Genomic DNA, 19,834 nt, shown 5'->3' with positions numbered 1-19,834 from the left:
TTTCTTTCTTTCTTTCTTTCTTTCTTTCTTTCTTTCTTTCTTTCTTTTCTTCTTCCTCTTTTTAAACCAGAAACTGAATTGCTAAGAAGACTCATCTATGCAGTTTCTGATCTACAGTTGAGGGTTTTAGAAGCTTCTATGTTCAACTTTTTTCAGCAGGAATTACATATCTGAACAAAGTTTCTTTGCAACAGGAGAAGCTGGTATGTATACAGAAGTGTTATCAGAGAAGGTGATTTTGGTCATTGGTTAGGGATGAAGGCTTGGGGGGTAGGGCTTCCAAAGCAGTCTCTGTGAAGGGTTTAGGCTTGTGCAGGCAAACAGCAGGTAGGTTGTGCCTTTGTGTATAACCAGGCAGGCTGCAGACATAGCGAGGCTGTGGCTTGCAAGAATGGTATTTGTTGTTAATCTGAGGTTCTAAGAAGTCAATGATTGGAATTCAGGGGCCTGTAACCTTAGATAAAAAGCAAATTATTTTATTACTTTAACAAGCCTCCGACTGAACTTTGACATCTTCTTTAATTATGCACGCAGACATTAAACCACAATAATACCAACAGGACCTGTGACTTTGCTACCAATAGAAATCAGGTATTTTCACATCAGTCTCTGTTGCAGAGATGTCATTATCTGAAGTCACTAAATCCAGGGCTATTAGACCCCACTGGGCCCTGCGTTTTAATGTACTAATAAACACGCAGACATCTTGCTATTTCAAGTCCTGGTTCCCTTGTCAGTCTGTGTGCTTCACCCCACCTCAGAGGCATCATCCATCCCAAGGCTGTCCTCAATGACAGAGGACTACAACCTCCACAAATAACAACATCACTCGTTCAGAATCCTTCACTCAGAGCAGCTCAGTATTTTCAACCCTCTGCTGACACCTCTATCCTAGCTAAGAATCTACAGTAGACTTCAAAGTCTATGTTCACTACAGTTTTTATTAAGCATTTGTGTGTGTGTGTGTGTGTGTGTGTGTGTTGAGATGATCAAACAACATTTCAAAATTTTCATTTTCCATGTACAGAAGGAAAGCAGAGCCAGAGTCAGCTTCTTGGACACCCATATATTTCTGAGGGTAGAATGGGGGAAGGACAGATCTGCGAGGTCAGAGTCCCACTGAAGCAGAGACTGCTGTGTGTGTCCTCAGGTATCGGCCACATGAGCTGCCTGTGGCTTGTAGGGTCCTTTAAACCCTAATGGAAAAAGCCCTGCCCGCCCCGTCTCCCCCAGCAGCCTGGCCGTACCTAAGATTGCCATTCTCAGTCTGACTTTGGGTTAGGGTTAGGTAGCAGCATCCCCACTCTGGATGATGGTTCTGAAAAGACCCACCTGCCAGCACTCTAACACCTCGTGTGTAAATCCTTTCTTCACTTTGCCCATTGGATGCTATAGCTGTCCATGGATGAGGTCAGCTGGCTTGATTGTGAAAAGCAACACAAGGAAAACATCCCTGGCAATGGGTCTTTCTCCCTTCTGCTGAAGCCTCAGCTGGGGGGGTCTGTTCAGGTTGGGGAGGTTTTTGGAGTGGTAGCAGGTGTTTGCAGGTCAGCCCAGCGGTGGGTTTCTTTGATTGTGAGAGTCAGTGTCATTTCGACGATAATACACAGGTGATGTTTTGCTTACTACCTTTCCTGTTCCAGCAAACCCCCAAGCTCAGGTCTGGCTTCCAGGAAGCCCATATTAGAAACTATTTACAGGCGGGGCAAAGACCTGACAATATGACCTTTCCTGGCAGGGTGGCCACACACCCCGTGTCCAGAAGCACCCCAGGCTGACCTGTCCGATATAATTCATATGTCCCTTCCACTCTCGAGCATGTCCTAGTTTGAGGCTAGGTTGTACGGCTACCATGCTTATGGGGACTGTGAATGGAAAAGAGGAAAGGATGCACTGACCACGGTAAGGAGCAGCCAGGAGACTGTGTTCTAGACAGTGTGCTCTTTGGAAGAGCAATGGGCGTGAGAGACCATGAAGAAATGGAGTGCGAGGGGCCAAAGACCAATGTTATTCCATACATCTCAATGGCGGACATCTGCAGACTTAAATTTTAAAACTCCCCCATTCCAAAGCCTGATTCGGAACCCTCATCCCTGGGTAGTTTTTGAGATAAAATTTTAATCATGACATTTTAGCCATAGGTGGGAGGCGGGTGCCAGAATCTTCCACTGAAGGTTTTTGCCTCCTCTCCTCCCTACTTCTAGATTCCATTCCCCAAATCCATATGTATATTTTAGAAAAGCCTAGAGGTCCCGTGGTGGAGCTTGCTCATTAAAAAGAAGCCCTGAGACCCAGGGGAATGAGGAACTGAGGCCATCGGTGGCTTGGTAATCCACACTTACTGTGACTTTGTATTTTGAGCATCACTCTTTCCACTTACAAACAGTTATATTATTAAAAAGATATTTTCCAAAGATAGTAACCTTGGCAGTAGTTGTCAAGGCTAATAGTTTGACATTTCAGATCACCCACAACTAATCAACTGAACATGGCAACACATTTGAAAAACCCATTATAGACGGAAGGCCCTGAAGTAATATGTCATCGCTCACACTAACAGCTGTTATGTAAACGGGCTGATTTTTCTCTGCTGAATGGTCACATGGTTGGAGGAAGAGTGCTTTGAAGGACACGTGCATGTAGCTGGGAAAGGAGATTGTGTTATTGAATGCCATATATTTATGGGGAAAAGTCCCTATCGCCGCTGATAAAAAACACTCAGTCATCTCTCACAAATGCTTTTAGGGAGGTTTTTCTCATCTAAACATTTTACTTCCTGAAGGGCGTGCGGAGCTGTTACACCATTATTGCCTTCAGACTGGGGAAGTGATATGTAGAACTGTGGTCCAAGATTTCTCCAGAAGAGAAGAGGTGAGCGAGTCAGAAGCTCCAGGCATTCACAACTTCCACGTCCAGATGGGCAAAGAAAGAAGGGAACCGATTTGTCTCTGCAGCTCCTATAGATTCTCAGATTACTCCAGGTGTTTGAAGAACCCAGCAATGGACAGGTTTTCTTTTTCTTTTTTTTTTTTTTTTAAATTCAGGCTAAGTTCCTAACTTCCTCTGTGAATTTTGAAAAAGAAAATAAGTCAGATGAGTTTAATCCCAAAGTGACATAAAAAAGATTAAAAATAAAAGATTGAGATTTTAAAAAAATGATGAAGCAACTGGGTGTGGTGGTGCACACATCCAAAACCCATACTCAGGAGGCAGAGGCAGGTGGATCTTTGTGAGTGTGAGGCCAGCCTGGTCTATAAAGCAAGTTCCAGGACAGCCAGGGCTGTTACACAGAAAACACTGTGTCAAAAACCCATGAATGAACGAATAAATGAATAATGAGGCAAAGGAGGATGTGGTGAAATGGTTCAGCAGGTAAGTGCTCACACTGCTCTTTCAGAGGACTGGAATTCAGTTCCCAGCACCACAGTGGGTGGTTTAAAACCACCTCTGGCTTCAGCTCCTGTGTGTCAGATGCCCTCTTCTGGCCTCTGTGGGCAACTGCACTCGTGTTCGCTGCGCTCGTCACAGACATATGGATACACGTTATTAATAAGGCAATGAAAACAAGTATTTAGAAAGAGTTGAAGAAAACTGGCAATTTTCATAGTAGGAACAAAAAGAATTTAGAGTGAAAATGTCATTATGGAAAAGGCATAAAAGATTTTTTATGAAGGAAATGCCTGTATGATAAAAATATAATCATATACTGAGGATAGAGGAGGGAAAGACAGGAGAAGGTTGTTGGTAGATACTAAGTTAGCATTATGAAGAAGAAATAAGCTCCAGTGATCTGTTATACAGAAAGGTGACTATTGATAACTAGAGTTATGTTGTGTGTGCATGGGTACTTGCATGTGTGTGTGCGTGTTGCAGGTCAAGAGAAAGGATGTGGGAAGGATAAATATGTCAACAGATGCACTTGCTGGTCAGACTACTAGTCGTGGCCTTGTTGCTGAGATGATCACACACCTGGCAGAGCAACTCCGGAGGGAAGGGTTTTGTTGGCTTACAGTTTGAGGGTCCCGTCTGTCACCGGGGTAGGGGGAGGAGTTGTGGTGGCAGGACCTGGAGGTGGCTGGTCACGGTACACCCACAACTCATTATATAGACTATACTGGCCTCACAGACATCTGCCTGCTTCTGCCTCTTGAGTGCTGGTGTTCAAGGTGTGCACCACCTTGCTCCCAAGTGCGCACCAGCCCAGTCTCCAGGCTCCTGGTGTTTTATGGTTTATTTTATTTTATTTTTACTGGGTTTTGTTCACACTGGGAGGGAGTGATATGTACATAAGTTATTGCTGGCAGAAAGAAAGAGAAGTGGAGATGGGTTATTTTGGCCCAAGGTTTAGGGGTTTTAGTTGGGATCTTTCAGCGCTGCTGTTTTGGGGCACCACACGGTGGTGGGGAGACTGTGATGGAGCAAAACTGTTCACCCTACAGCCAGGAAGAAAAAGGAGAGAAAAGGAAATGGGTGGCATCTCACTGTGCTTCTTCAAAGACCTCTGCCTAAGGCCCACTCTTCAAGTTTTTACCTTCTCCCAGTAGTGCCAAACTAAGGAACACATGAGCTTTTGGCAGACATTAAAACAAGCCACAGGGAAAGCTTAGCTGGATTAGAGCATCACACAGTGTGTAAGTGTGCCAGCATACCACATCTTACCTCCTCCATAAACATCTATCATCATATGTCCGAATCTTCTTAGAGCCATGATCCTAACAACTCCACCCTGACATATATAAGGCAAAGCCTGATGAAGAAGGCATGGGTCAATGAATGAGCAAGCACAGTGTAACCCAACTCTCTCAAAGCAAAGGGCTCAATGTGGACTGAAAAGTGTTCAGGGTAATACAACAAAATTGTTTTAGGGAAACCAATAAGCATGCATGCTTTAAGAGGCACACAGACACCTCACCATGTAGAAATAAGCTTTCCTTTTGAAATGTGAGTGGAATACTTCAGCACAGTCTCAACTCTCAAATAACAAATAGACTAGAGATCCGTCCTCTCACTAAAATTAACTCAGTCAGCAATTTAATAATGCATGAAAAGGCAGACAAAAAACACCTATCTAAAAAGTCATAGATTTAAAAAGAGAAAACAGTGAAAGTAATACAACTGTAATATATATTTTGTTCCTAGTACATATTAGAAACCCTCATATATGTGTATATATTCCCTAACCAAAAACAAAAACAAAAACAGAAACAAAAAAGATGCTGCAGATAGAATTATAACCTTCAGAGCCAAAATGGTACTGAAAGCATTTCTGCTTCAGAGTGTCCGCTGGGAAGTAGGGATGTCTCAGCACTCACCTTACTTAGTAAGGAAAGAACTCAGAGATAAAGGCAAGAAAATCACAATGGTTAAAGAGACTAACAAGTCAAGACAGTGTTGGTTCCCAACTGATGGCTTCTGGTAAATAATTTAAAGATTATGGATCCAATTGCCATCCGTAACTCTACACACTGACTGTTTCCTGTTTCTGTTGTTTTTTCAGGAAGACTTTGTACTGCCCAAGAGAGTGGTCCAGACACTGCTCAGAAAAAGGGAGGAAGTCACTATCCATCTGTCTTCGGTGGCTTGGAAGATTCCAGCTTTCTGCACACTGGAGTTAGGGAGCCTGTGTTAACTTTTTGGTTTTTTTCTAACAATATTCCTTGTCAGTGAGGCACTTAGCCCAATCAAGACAATTTCTCATAATTTTCTGTTCATTAAAACATGCTTTAAACCAATAGACTTTGGTTGGGGGCTTCCTTGGTGCCGTTGAGTCAAAGTTGGACTCCCGGCTCCACTCCACTCATCACACAGTGGGTTTGATTATTCTGCCCGGCACCTCCACGAAATCTGAGCGCCTGAATTTTGTGCCCAATTAAACATGGAATTAAAAGCTCAGAGAGGCACATCCATTATCAAAATTGGGGCTTTTCGCACGGTATACACTCACTCAGAAAACATTGCCTAGCGAGCTAATAAAGCCCAGCCCGCTGTCATTCCGGCAGTGAGCATCCTCTCTGTCTGCAGCAAAGGGCTTCCAAGTCTGAACAGAATCCAAATGAGCTCAGTGCCAGTGGATTAATTGACAAAACAGGTGAGTCAGGGCTAATTTACAGAATTAATAGCATTTCTCAAAGCCTTGAAAACCTGCTTTACTTTAAGTCAGGTTAAAAAATGACTTCAGGATTGAAAAAGCAAGGAACCCAGGACAGAGACTGTGCCAGGGCTCTCTTCCTTGTAGTATCTCCGCTTAGATGTGTTGTGTTTATGCAAAATGCAGAAAGAAGAGCTTCATAGTCCTGATAAGGTAGAAAAGCTTAAGGACGGAGCCGAAAAACAAAACAAAACAAAACAAAACAAAACAGGTAAACAAATGAGCTGTCATTTTTACAAATGATATAAAGTTGATCAAATTACATGAGAAGCAGGCTGAAGTATAAAAGGGCCATTTCACTTATAGCAGAGTAAGAGACTCATATTTATGCATGTACCTCTGCTTTGCTTGGGACAAATCCTCTTAAAAATCACTTAAAAGCAGAGCAATATCAGAAGGCAGTACCTTATATTCCATGCTGTGATGGAGGGCAGAGTGGTGAAAATGGAGCATAAAAAAGCCACCCCCCTGAGGAAAACTGGAAGAATCTTCAAGAACCAAGCCCCTTGACCTTGGTTTCTTAGAGCCCATCTAAAGCCAAGCCCAAGCTCACTGCCATGTTGGAACACACAGGTTCAGAGTCTAGACAGACGAGAGCCTGGCCAGCGAGCCTGGGAACTAGAGAACATTTCACACATCTTCTCAGCCATTCCAGAATACCTGTCTCCTTCCACCCCCATCTCTGTGTCTTTATATACACCAGGCTGGCTTTAAAGTCAGCTAATCCCTCTATCTTAGTCTCCCAAATTCAGAGTGCTAGTAGGACTGTTCCGCAGTTTATTAAATGTGGTTTATATTAAGAATATAGCAGAGAAGGAAACTAAGAGACACCTGTCCATTGTCCAGCATTACGTTAGTGAGGGTTTCTGTTGTGACCATAAAGCACTGTGACCAAGAGCAGCTTGGGGAGCAAAGAGTTTATTTCAGCTTACAGTTTGTAATCCATCATCCATGGAAGTCACAGAACCTGGGCAGAAACTGAAGCAGAGGCCAGAAAGAAACACCGCTTCCTGGCCTGTTCCTCATGGCTTGCTCAGCCTGCTTTCTTATGCACCTCAGGGACACCTGCCCAGGGGTGGCGCTATCCTCAATGGCCTGGGCCCTTTCATATCAGTTACTAATTAAGAAATGCCCCAGGAACTTAGCTACAGGCCAGTTTCACAGAGGCGTTTCCACAATTAAGATCCCCTCCTCTCAGATAGATCTGTGTTTGTGTCAGGTGGACAAAACCCAGCCACGACAAGCATGGTTAGACGTACTTACCACTCAAAAATGAACTCTTAGCATAACTTCAGACTACACAAACTACACAAACTATACAATCACAGCCGCTTTGAACTTGACGCTGGGTTGAAAAAGCTCAGAGTGGCACTGCCAACCGTGCACCTTTCTTCTGTGTCCTCAATTTTCGCAACTGTAAAGTGAGGGGGTTATCCAGATGTGCTGCCAAGCTCTTCCCAGGTTCACCGTGTTGCAGAGAAGCTGTTGTGAAAGTTACGCTTTAGGAAAGGTGAGATGACAGCTGAGTCACAAATGTGACTCACTCTCCTATGTGACCGCAAACAAATTGTTTCTCATTCTGAGCTTCAGGACTTTTAAGGTGGAAAAAAATAACCCAGATAATATCTGTATTGCAAGTTTTTTTAAAATGAGGCAGTACATGCTGAAGCTAGTGCTGCTCTAGAGAAAGAACTCGGGAAATCATTGTTATTCTCATGGTTGTCTTCTAGTGGACTTTAAATATTGCCTTTTGCTATAAGCATGCCAAATCTTTTTAAATAAAACTCATGTGGAGGCTCACCTCAAGCTCACTCCAAGCTTTCTCTTCTTTCCTGGGTACTACTTGGCACAGCGAGGCTACATTTCCCAGCATCCCTTAGAAGTCATGTGATTGCTTTCTGGCAATGGTATGTGAATAGAGAGCCTCCCACCTATAATGGCTCCTCTCCTTTTTGGTAACTCAATGCAAACAAATATATATATATATTTTATAAATATATAAATTTAAATTTATATTATTTAAAATTTTAAATATATGTGTAAGTGCTCACAGTGACTAGAGGAATTTGATTCTCCTAGAACTGGCATTATAGGCAGTTATGAACTGTCTGACATGGGGGCTGGGGCCAGCTCAGGTCCACTGGAAGACTTGAGAACCTCACGGGGCTGGAGAGATGGCTCAGAGGTAAAGAGCACTGTCTGCTTTTCCAGAGACCCCGGGGGCAGGAACAGATGCAGAGGCCATGGAGGAGTGCTACTTATTGATTTTCTCCTCATGGCCTTTTCAGGGGTACCCCTCCACAATGGGCTGGACCCTCCCTTATCAATCTCTAAAAAAACACCCTCCAGGTGCCTGCCTGCAGCCCAGGCTTACGCAGCATTTTCTCTACTGGCGCTCCCTCCTTCCAGACAACTCTAGCTTGTGTCAAGTTAGCATAGAACTAGCCAGCACAGGACCCTAGAAGGGCCATTTCTCATTCAAGCTACCACATGGCATTTTCTAACTTTTTTCAACATGGCATCAGTGCCCTGAAATGAAATAAAACTGATTCTTTCACACCCATGAAAAAAGGACAGGTAGAAGGTATGTTGGAGTGCCAAGCCCACCACAGTGTGACACTGGCAGGAGCCTTTGAAGGCATTAGAGCCAGAAATGAGTATGTTTAGATTTACAGAGAATCTGGTGTGGGAAGGGAAGGTGTGAAGGTGTTCTCCATAGAGGACAGTTGAGGAGTGATTTTGATAGCCCGGAACAGACTTTGATCTGTTGATTCAGGAAAGACACTGTGGAGTCTGGGTGAAAGCAGGAGAACTGAGATGACGAAGGCTTTCAGTCATGGAGCCCAGTTGTCTTTGAGCAGGTAGAGGAAGGTACTTTGGGTCACTCTGATGTTCTAGCTTTAATAGCTAGCTGCTTCATAGTCATCATTGAGATACAGACCCAGGCAATATGCCTGTGTCCTGAGCATGAAAGGTAAAACTCAGACTGCTTCCAGCCATTACAGTTCTGTTCAGACCCAGCCACTTGATTTCTCATTGAGACCTGTTTGGGCCCTATATTCTACTAGACTAGCAGAAGTTCTTCCCCTGTAAAGAAAACGGTTACTTAGGCTAAAATGTGGACCAGTTTGTATTTGGGTCGTGTGTGTGTGTGTGTGAGTGTGTGTGTGTGTGTGTGTGTGTGTGTTCCTAGCAGGCTTAATTGCAATAACATTTATATCACATAGTACAGTGCACTGAGGTTGTAATTTTCCTATCATCTAAATTGCAGGCTGAAAATTGTGTTAAGAAAGGGACTGTAGAGAGTGAATTACTGCTTTCAAAATGACTACTTTTAAATGACAATGTGACTGGCAAATGGATGCTGGAGACAGGAGGACATTTTGTATTTAATGGTAGTCAGCTGTACCCCAGGACTTTCTAAGTGTAACCAGGGCATACTGTTCGTACTTTAAATCTACAACCAGCATCCATTCTGTCTAGAAAAAGCACTTTCCTATTTAATATTTAATACCTTTGAAAAACTCATAACAGTTACTGCTGAAGACACCATCCAGACAGCTCAACCTGTCCATTTCTTTTAGACTCTCTTGTTGGGAGGGTCTGAGATGAGTTCTAATGACCCAGAACTGTGGTGCAAATCAAATGGGTCCCCATTGATTTTTTTTTTTTTTTGCAAGTTGTGAAATAAGCAAATGAAAACTCAACACCTCAAGCTTCTCAGATATTCTTTCTCATTAAACAGTGACAATTAAGAACTGGTATCACTGGTTAAAAGGCACGATAGTAGTTAATGTGGGTACTGGGTACAAACCCAGCGTCTACCGCATGGCTTTATCAGGCGACACAGCCTGTCTGACTTGAGCGCTCAGCTATTGCTCCAACACCACGCCCGCCTGCCTCCATGCTCTCTGTCCTGATGATCATGGACTAACCCGCTGAAAGTGTAAGCAAGCCCCAAGTGAAATGCTTTATTTTACAACTTGCCTAGGTCATAGCATCTCCTCATACAATAGAACAGTGACTAAGACAATCATACACAAGAAAACTTTTCCAAGTGCAACAGTCTAATGAGGCTGAGGCAGAGGGACCACAGTTTGAGTTCTGCCTGGGCAGCAGACAGAGGTTCAGGCTAGCCTGGACTACTTGGCAAGACATTATGCCAAAGAGAGTTGAGGGGGATATCCTTTAACTTAGTGTGTCAAGGAGAGGAATTCTAAATATGCCTCAACATCCAGAAGCATTAGAGGAAAAGATTGACAAACATAAGTAGAATAAAAAAATATTCACAAGCGTGTCTGATGGAATACAAATATTTCAACACAGATCACAAGGACACCTGTCTTCCCCAGAGAGAGACTTCTTAATAACTAAAAGGGGGGGGGGGAAGCATCACTGCCTAGAACATAAGAGACAAGAACAGACAGTTCTCAACAAGAGGCTATTACCATAGCTCTTCAATATTTTTAAACCTGCTCAACCTCATCCTTATTGAGATACCTGCTAATGGAAAGCAGAGCCACCACTTGTCTATCTGACTAGAAAACCCTGTGATATGGATACTTCCTTAGACATTGAGAATTCCGATGGCTCTGATCGTGGGATGGGGGAGCATATATGTATTTATACATATATATGCATCAATATATAAATACAACCTGCTGAGTAGTAGACTTAAATGTATATGACTTCAGGACTTGGTATCAGATAGCCAATTAAGTGCCTTTCTCCTGTGAAAGACTCTTTAGCTTTCAACATTACTTCGTTGCCTGCAGTTCTTTGTTTAGGTTGAAGCTTTATGATATTTTCCTGTTGCATATTACTGTACTTCTTTAGGTATTGTTTAAGAAGCCATATTGTTGAGGTATCACGGGTGTGGCTGCCCTGTCATTTTTAGGAGACACATCTCCCAGGAGACTTTATGGTCCTCTGATTTTTATAATCTTTCCACCCCTCTCTTCTGTGATGTCCCCTGACTAGCAGGTTCCAGAGTGGTGCTGTAGATGTATCAACTGTGGCCACTCTGTTATCTGAATTTTGACTGGTTGTGGTTTTCTGTAGTAGTCTCTGTTGCAAAAAGAAGTTTCTTTGAGGAAGAGAGCTACTCTTATCTGTGACTATGAGACAAACACTTGGAATGCAGTTGGTGGCAGTAGTAGGTTCTCGTCTAAGACTCATGGCTTCCCTAGCCCCAGGTAGCTGGCTAGGTGTCCAGCAGCAGGTGTGTTTTCTCCCTGTTAATCAGATTCTTAGTCCAATTAGACAGCTATTGTTACTACTAAGACAAAGGTGTCACTCTTGTACTCTTAGGGTAACCTGCAATGTTGGTTGTTGTGGGTCATAAGCATCAGAGCCGGGTGGGACTTCGGTTGCCTCCCTCTCTTGGAAGATTGTATAGCATCTTTCAGTGCTGTGAGAGCTATTTGGAGGAAGATATTTCAATAAACCATGGTGTCACCATAAATGGGGTCCTAGGCAGCTGTGGAAACGCTGAGCTAGAAGACATGTGAACTGAGACAGAGCGTGTGTTTACTCTTTAGTGGGAAAGAAAACTGAAAAAGAGTATCTTTAGAATGTCTCTTTTATGTGATGAGGAGCAGAAAATGTGTGTTTATTTATAAAATTATATGTAACAGGAGACTAAATGAGAACCCAACAAGATTGCTGGTCTCTAAAGAACATCGTGGAACAGGATGAAGAGATGATGGGATATGAATGGGGTGGAAAGGGTGAAGGGTGCACTTATGAACCAGGTGAAATTTTATGTACTCAGAATGACTTTCAGTGAACTATGTGGAAAAACTCTAAAGCAAAAGGTAAACACAAGCAAACTGTACTTCAGCTGAATAGAAGAACCACAGGAGAGCCGAGGGATGGCCTGTGAAGCCAAACCGTCTGGAGGGCTTTCTTTCCTCGGAGCCTCTTCAGCATGAGCAAGGGCACTTTTGTGCAAAAAGAATCCTGGAGAGATGAGGGGAAACCTGGTAGAATTGAGCTTTTTAAACGGTCCTTCACAGCTCTTACAGAAAATATTTTTATGAGTTCTTAGCATACGAGCAACTTGAGGTGGGTTTAGTGTTGTGGATAATAAACGGGGGTAAAGACCACAGCAGGCATTTGGTTGCTAATGAAGTTGTGTACTGAGAGTTCACAGCTTAGATAGACAGGGTTTCACATAGCCCAGGCTGGCTTCCAACTCCGTATGTTGTTGAGGATGACTTTGAACTTTTGATTCTTCTGCTCTTTTGAGTGCTGGAGTTACAGGTCTGCACCACCACAGCCCTCACCATCGAAGAAAAAAAGCCCCATATATGACAGACATCTCTATCTCTGTGTGTGTGTGTGCATACATGCATACAGGCGACATGTTTCTCTGTAGCTGAAGTCACAAGAAGTTGAAAGCTTCTGAGGTGGGAGCTGAACTGGTCTTTTGGAAGAGCAGTAAGTTATCGTGACTGTGATTCATCACCCCAGCCCACTACAGATACTTTTTTTTGTTTGTTGCTATGCAGAATCCATGGATGTAAATCCAGCATGATTCAACCACAGAATAAAATCCTGAAAGGAAAGAACTGTCTAAAGGGACACCAAACAAGAGCATCAGCGAGTTTTCCTTACCCTTCAATTGGAGTTCCACCAACAGATACTTCCTGGGTGCCTCTGATGTACCCCGCACAATGAATTGCTCCAGGAGAATGAGGACAAGGCTCTCGTGGAGAGAGGCTGCGATCAAGGAGATAAGACAGAGTTAAACATCAGAAAGTGTTTCCAGGTCAGCAGGATAGCACAGAGGCTACTCACGCTAAATGGTCATGAAGTCACACAGGAGGCTTTTGGGCTAAAGGTTAAGTGGGAAAAGAATCATGGGAAAAGAGCAAATGCGAAAGCCCTGGTGTGGAACCAATCTTGGGGCATTTGAGAAATGGGAAGACAAGCAACCAAATAATGAGGAGCCTGGCTTGAGGGTAAGCAGAAGTGTTATAAAACAACAGACCCCATGGTTGATAATGCCGTATCTCTAAAAAGACAGGCCAAATTCTACTCAGGTTCCCTGAACCTGAAAATTATGCTTTCTCATCATGAGAAGTCTTATGCCTAATGATAAAACTTAAAAAGGGTATAATGAAAAACCTTTACTTTCTACCTTATCTTTCCTGGCTTAGCTGTTTCTTCAGAGGTTGCCAGGCAACTCTGAGAAGAAGTAAGCCTGACTGTTTTTTTTTTTTTTTTTTAATGCCATCAGGGGTTGAAGACATTGCTCAGCGGTGAAGGGCACTGGCTGCTCTTCCAGAAGACTGAATTTGATTCCCAGTATCCACATGGGAGCTAGCAGCTGAAGTCCTCTTCTGGCTTCTGTGGTGTCCATGGTGCACAGACAGACATGCAGACAAAACACCAATATGCATAAAATAAAATAATGAATTAATTAAAAACACGTGCCATTAACCATGAAGGATGCAGCTGCTTTCCCAAGTCACTCGGAGAAAGCTGCTCTGGGTTGATGGAACTCCTTGAAGCCACTCTTTTGTTCAAGTTTCAGGAAGGAAGGGTTTAAGGTTTAAGTTCTGCTCAGTTTAGTCTCCAATTGAAAGCGCAAGGCTCAAGTGGCTCAAGTCATCCTGCACACAAGAGGGCAGTGCTGATGACTCTGTCTTGATGAGGGGGAAGAGATTCCACCACCCAGCATTTAGGGTGGTCAGCTTTCTGCCACAGGGACAAAAATACTGACAATTAACTTAAAGGAAAGAAGATGTATTTTTGTCACATTGTTCCAAAGGTTTTAATATTCCTTGGTCACTTGGCTCGGTCAAGGTCACGGGCCTGAGGTGAGCTGGAATATCAGGGAGGGGAGCCTGTGGTGAAGCTAAAGCTCTTCACCCTGTGCTGCTGGGGATCTGAGAGAAAGAATGGGATCTGGGACAAACATACTCCTCGAGGATCAGCTACCGTCAGCTAGGCTCCGCCTCCTAATATTTCTGTCACCTTTTAATCGCCCACTATGGATCCAGCCAGCCCCTGAAGGCCTCATCTCTGTACAGGGCTGCACTGGGGAGCACACCTTTAGCCCATGGGCCTTTGCTGGCTGTTTTCGATCAGAACCACGACCTAACCCGTTTATAAAGCAGCAGGTCTCAGGCCTCACAGCTTTGAGTCTGGTCCGGTGAAATTAAATTACTGGGGTCATTTTCTTACATGAGCTTACCTTCTCGTGTAAGCAGTAGATAAACAGCACCCTATTGACGATGAAATGCTCAGGCGGAATATAAACTTCACGTTGTGTATGCGTAGCTTCGAGGTTACCGGACATCTGAGAAGATGGGAGCTCAGACCCCTACCACTGTGCTTCTCCCTTCCCTCCATACAGTGAGGGCTCGGGCAGGCATCGCAGTAGCTAGCGCCCTGGGGCAAAGAGCCCTGAGCCTTACTTTGTGTGAGCCCCAGGATGAACATTTCAGACTCCCCCCGACCCCCCAGAAGGTGTAGACAAGGGTTGGCTATGGCCACCCGGCACTCTAGAGCAACGCTGTTGCTGTTTGAGGGTCTGAAATCCGCATGTCATTAAGGAAGAATGGATTAGGTTTAGATTGAGCTGGAGAGCTTCTCCGCACAGCAGCACCCTCAAGATGAAAAGAACACTGAGCAAATGAAAATGGCACAGCCTTGAGGGCTGCAGCCTCCTGTGAGGGGCCCTGAGTCTCCTTCCCACCTCACTGCCTCGCAGTAGGGATTGTTCCAAGAGAGGAGAGGAGGGGAGGAGTGGAGGGGATAAGGGAGATGAGGGTGAGGAAAGAGGGATGAGAGGCCGCTTCTCTCTGACTAGAAGCTATAGAGGAGGGCTGCAAACACTGTGCGCCTCTCTTTGCCAGGGTAACACACCCACTTCCACTCTCCCCACACCCACAGGAACTTGGGAGTATGGGAGCACTCTTTCAAACTGGGAAGGAAAAGAAAAAAAAAAAAAACATTCGAACCCAAGGCTGCTTCCTTTGGTTTTTCAACTACGGTATTATTATTACCACGTATTCACTGCCAACGGTGTCGGAGCCTCTTGTGTCTGGTTGGGGTCCAAGCATCAGGCCAGCAGCTCCACCTCAGCCGTGTGCTTCTGCCTCCGGCACTTCCCTCCCACCCACACTCCCTCTCTCCTCATATTAAACATGTTTCGTGGATCACTACTGCTCAAATGCAGCGGGGTTTAAATGTATTGTTAAAAGTCCCTGGATATAGTCCGCTGGGTATAGTGACAGCTACAACACAGGGGCCTCAGTAAGAGAAGTTTCTCTGGGAGGTCTTCAGGCACTGGGGGTGAGGGTTCCACCAGGGTAGGCCTTCAAAGGAGGTGTTTGCCATAGAGGAAATAGAAAACCCAAACACACCGGGAAGGGTCTGTTCTGTTAGGTCAGAACGCAATCTGACCTGCAGAACGGATGTGAAGAGGCCACTGTTACAGCAGCCCTAACTTTCTCAAGGAGTGTGAGAAGGAAGCTGGGTGTTCTGCTGGGGTCAGTTTGGGAATCTATTAGAATAACCGGCCTTAAGCATAGTGCAGACGGATAAATGCATTTCTTTGTAACTTAAGATGTAACTTTGCTTGGAATACCATCGCTTCTTCTGAGGAAAAGAAGAGCAGGTGGCTAACAAGAGCAGCTGGTCACCAAGCTCCACCCTCTACGGGATCTGAATTTCTGACGCTGCACTGAGAGCCGCACCATCACCCAGAATGGGCCTGTGGGTCCCTTATTGCTGGATTTCCGTAGCCCAGGAGGCCTTCCCCTGCTTGACATGTATGCATAAATACACACACATACACTGACGGATGCAAATGTGTACATATTTACACATGTGCAGGCTCTCACACAGCACATATGTGCTTATACATGCTCATTTGTATTTTCATATACACAATAAATACACTTCTACACACACCTATTCGTATACATAGATGCCCCCATGCTTACACTCAAGTCACACCACCGTCACACTCATACATACATGCTCACACATACACTAACATATTCCTGTTCATATACACACTCACACTCTTGATGCTCTCAGAGACAGCCACAGCCATTCTTGCACCATTTACACACACAAATTTTCACAAACATACCACTGCACTCACATCCGTATACGTAATCACAATCCTCCCCAACTCTCATGCATAAAAATACTCATATCCACATGCACACGCACATATTCTCACGCTCACGCACACGCTAGTACACACTAGCCTTCCCAGACTAGCTCACACGCTGTCACACATTTTCACACGGTCACTTACCCTTTGTGCGAGCCCCAGCCTCTGCGGGATAGGATTCCAGCTGCCCCAGGAGGCTGGAAGTTTCTGAGCAACAGCATTGAGGCCTCACCTCTACCTGCCTCAGGCCTAGTCTAATGACTAAGGGCTACTCACCTTCAGGCTCTGCTGAGAGTTGTGAGAAGACTGTGAGGGTGGGGTCATCTCAAAGCCAGCTCGAAGGTGGTCCCAGAGGGGAGACAAGGAGTTCTCTGAAGAGCTGGGCTGGGCAGACAGAGGGCAGTGCCCACCAGGGGTGTTGCATAGAGTCCCAAGGCTTGGGTGTTGGCAAATCCAGAACAGGGCCAGGGACCTTTGACCTCAGGTTTAACTTCTAGCTGGGAGCGGAGCAGGATTTTGAGACACCATAGATATCTTGCTGTTACCCCCTCCCCATCCTCAGAGGGTCACGAGGCCAGGTTTGTATTTAGTTACTGGTAATGATCTCGTTAGGGATGTAAATAGGCCACCCCCACAAGACATTCAGGCCTGCCAGCGGGCCTCCCCACCCACCTCTGCCTCCCCGGTGTGGCCTTACACAGGAAGTGAACTGTGATTAACAGACTCCCCGTGCTTAATAATGTGCAAAACAGCGCTGAACAAGAAAAGTTGAAGACAATCAGACTTGTGACATGGTAGGGTAGGGGGTGGTTGTCAACAGAGTCAGGACAATCCTATGAGCAAGACCTTAACAAAGCTGGCATTGCATAATGTCACAGCTGGCTGCTGGCAGGGTGCTGGGTGGACAGTGCCCCCATCCATCCAGGTGGTCAAGCTGAGCTGGCCTTTTAACTCTGCATTCTTTAAAAGCGGGTGGGGGAGGTCTCCTGTTTCTTACAGGAAAGAAAATAAGAGGGGCCCATTGAACAAGAGAAAGAGATTAAGTAGCAAAGAAAGTGACAAGCGGATAATAAAGATTTCAATGGCGGTAATCCTGGTCATACAGGGACAAATATGAATGCTCTTGTTCTTGAGTTTAGATTAACCGTGTCCGGAGAGATCCCCCAAATGGAAGTTGGTTGGCTGCCCCACTTCTCCTGTGAAGCTCTGTGAAGGCAGATTGACTGTGGCTTGACAAAAAGCCCTTGGAAAACTATTGCCAATGAACTACTTATGCCGCCAACGCCAACGAGGGCTGGGTGGGCTGCCTGTGATCAGACCACACCGGTTGTAGGCTGGACAGGCAAATTATTAAAGATGCGAGGGCATTTACCCTGCCTTTCTCCTGCTCACTGCATCACACGCCTCCGGGTCACGTCAGCCCTGGGGATGCTGCTTAACATTCAAAAATCAAAAAAGTTTGGTATTTTTAATATCCATCGTGTGCAGAAATTCTGATTTTTATCAGTTTGCATTCAAATTTCCACATATCAGGGGCCATTATCCACCATTCTCAGAGCAACAGGAAGTTGGTTTTATGGGAACATCATAATGAGGAGACTTGTTTGACTCTGAGGAGACTTAATGACTGATTAAGACCCCAAGGGATGGGCCAGATAAACCAAGAATTGTCTGGCTGGAATCTATTTTTAGCTGCTTCTAGACTCACACTTTGAACCTGCTGGCAGGTCCAGGCATCTGCTTGGTGACTCTGACTTATCTCTGGTCTATTTATTAGAGGAAAGGTCGCAGACAGCCCTCTGCCAGTAATTCTCTTTGGTGTTAACTCACGGTTGTCTTTGGACTGGACGGTAAGGCTGCTTCCAACCAACATAGCATTTTGCACTTTTCTCTGGCAAGCAGTTTCATTCGCTTGCAAACAGAGCACCAGCTGGTACTTGGGACTTGCCTACAGAGCTCATCATCATCTCAGGATGCTGTGAGAACTGGGGAGAGAAGGGTGTGCCAGGGTTAGCGCTCAGCCTTTCGAAATGCTTGAACAATGAGACGTCCATAGAAAAAACTTTTGTAATTATTATTGCTTAAGGCTATGAAAAGCATCCTTAAATGAACGACAAGGAGCAGCTGGCCCCAAGACAATGGCAGTGCAGGCGGTGAAGGTGTCAAACGACGGTGGGATTGTGCGTAGGGAACTACAGCGGACTTTATCAGGAGATGATGCCATGACGGTTTCCTGTGCTTGTGGTGCTTCTGGGGACACGTTGCATTGAGGCAGGGTGACTGACAGCCTCATTTTGTTCCGACTTAGCAGCTGGATTTGCCTTGACAGCTCTAGGCACTTGTGTCTCACCTGGATTGGCAGGTTGCAGAGAAACAGCATGGGGGTCCTCCCCATCCCACCTTGCAGAGCCCAGGGTCAGGATCGGTGTCTTAGGGGGAGACTCACAGAGGCCACCATTCCTGCTGTCACTTCTCCACAGCACTGCCCTGCTGTCCTCACGGTCACAGATACAGGCTTTGCTCAAGCCCCTTGTCGTTCCTATACAGTTGGAACAGAAGCTCTGGGGGTACGGCTCCCACCACAGGGGCAGCGTGTTCTCAGAAGGACTCCTGTCTGCTAATTCTAAACAGGCTCACTGGCAATTCTAGCAACAGACAAGACGGAAAAAAAATCCCACCCAAATACCCTCCCAAACACAGTAAATGTGTGTGTGTCTGTGTGTGCACGCACGGGTGTGAAGGAGTTGCCTCGAGGGAGCAGGCAAAATCTGAATGATATGTAGGAAAAATCTGGATGAACCGACTAGTTTTACTTGCTTTTGGTTAACGGCTTTCTCCCAGTGACTTTGGGGGTCACTCAGCTACACAGCAGAGCTGAACTACAGATAGCACCTTGATGTGTGAGCCCATAGCGGTTGATGTGTTAAGGTTGTGTTCGTTCTTATGCGATTTGGAAATAGCCTTGAGCCTACCTCAGAGTCTAATGGGTAAACTTGGACTTCAGAAGGCAAAACACTGTGCTCCAGAGAATGTCCAGGTTGCCATTTTCTGAGCATGTATCTTATGAAGAGCCACGAATTGACCGTGCACATACTGGCCTCTGGCTATTTCATTCCTCTTTATTCCCCACTCCTTCAGCAATCCCACGTCTTCTAAGAAATTTATTTTGTTCCATGTGTATGTAGATGCCTGTGTGAGCTTTGGTACCCTACATGTGTACTGGAGCCCCTGGACCCTGGAAGGGGCATCAAATTCCCTGCAACTGGAGCAACAGTCGCTGTGAGCTCCAGTGTGGGCATGGGGAACCAGACCAGGGTTTCTAGATGAACAGTAAGCACGCTTAACCACTGGGCCATCTCTTCAGGTCATCCTTCCTGCTTCAACCCATAAACACCCCTAGATCTTGTTCCCAAGGAAGTGTATTTGAGATTCATCTCCCACCTCCACATAATTGGTGGTTTGTGATTTAATGTTCTCTTTTACAATTCTGACAAGTTTAGTGATTGTCACACTGCAAGGCAGGCCAAAGACTAATATTTCATGAACCG

At 45.1% G+C, this 19,834-nt stretch overlaps 1 long non-coding RNA gene across 1 annotated transcript; it reads left to right on the top strand.

Annotated features, from left to right (window-relative positions):
• The first annotated feature begins 136 nt into the window (after positions 1-136).
• Positions 137-5,722, top strand: LOC129680195 (uncharacterized). Its single transcript, XR_008720654.1, has 3 exons — positions 137-203; positions 2,783-2,871; positions 5,498-5,722. It is a non-coding gene; the product is annotated as an uncharacterized LOC129680195 (long non-coding RNA).
• Positions 5,723-19,834: the final 14,112 nt, after the last annotated feature.

Source organism: Psammomys obesus, unplaced genomic scaffold, assembly GCF_907164565.1.
Source record: "Psammomys obesus unplaced genomic scaffold, mPsaObe1.curated_primary_1811, whole genome shotgun sequence".
NCBI classification, from domain to species: Eukaryota; Metazoa; Chordata; class Mammalia; order Rodentia; family Muridae; genus Psammomys; species Psammomys obesus.
The sequence above is the reverse complement of the archived record's forward strand: the minus strand, read 5'-3'. Positions and strand labels throughout refer to the sequence as shown.